Source organism: Halyomorpha halys, unplaced genomic scaffold, assembly GCF_000696795.3.
Source record: "Halyomorpha halys isolate HHAL.00 unplaced genomic scaffold, Hhal_1.1 Scaffold111.1, whole genome shotgun sequence".
Taxonomy (NCBI): domain Eukaryota; kingdom Metazoa; phylum Arthropoda; class Insecta; order Hemiptera; family Pentatomidae; genus Halyomorpha; species Halyomorpha halys.
Genome location: NW_027109684.1, coordinates 2,193,555 through 2,194,330, shown reverse-complemented (window position 1 = coordinate 2,194,330; position 776 = coordinate 2,193,555).

The following is a 776-nucleotide window of genomic DNA, read 5'->3' as shown; positions in this document are numbered from 1 at the left end:
AATCTTAAACACTTTATTGAGACTAGTTATTTTTTTTAAATAAATAATTTAATTTCTATCTATTTTAGTCTCAACACATTTTATTTTTGTTATAAGTCCGACGGTTCGACCAATCCGGCCATCCTCAGGGACAATCTACTACAAAACCGATTTTATTACATGGATGATCCTCAAACATTTAAAAATACTTAATACTTATTTATAATTTATCTTACCTTAATACAATTTTAGAATTATATGACTTAAAAACTCAACTCCATGCAGGCTATTCTACCCAGGTCAAAACAACAATTTCAATGAAACATTAAAACATTAGGTAAAACATATTTTTGTTGTAAGTATATCCTATATTATGTTTAATTACCTAATTAGTCAATAATCACATTAAAACCAAAATTAAAATCATTTCTCACAGTCACTATTTGTTAAAACACAATGCTTGTAACCTTCCTCCACTCAGTTCAAACATTAAAATTATTTATTATAATTACACTTTTGTTAATTTTCCTCTTTATTTGATTAGTAAAATACCTATCAAGGCTAATTATAAGTATCCACACTCAATTTATCCTATATTTCTCATAAATTAATTTTAGTTAATATCTCTGCATAGTGCTGGTTCAAATTTCATGTCTCTGTTTGGAAATTTACTGTATAATTAATGTTTTCAAATATGTAAATGGATTCAAGTATTTTCCTTTTGAATGTATTATTTTCTTTATGTAAAATCATTGTATTTTCAAAATCAAAAATATGCTGGTTTTTGGTTGCATGCT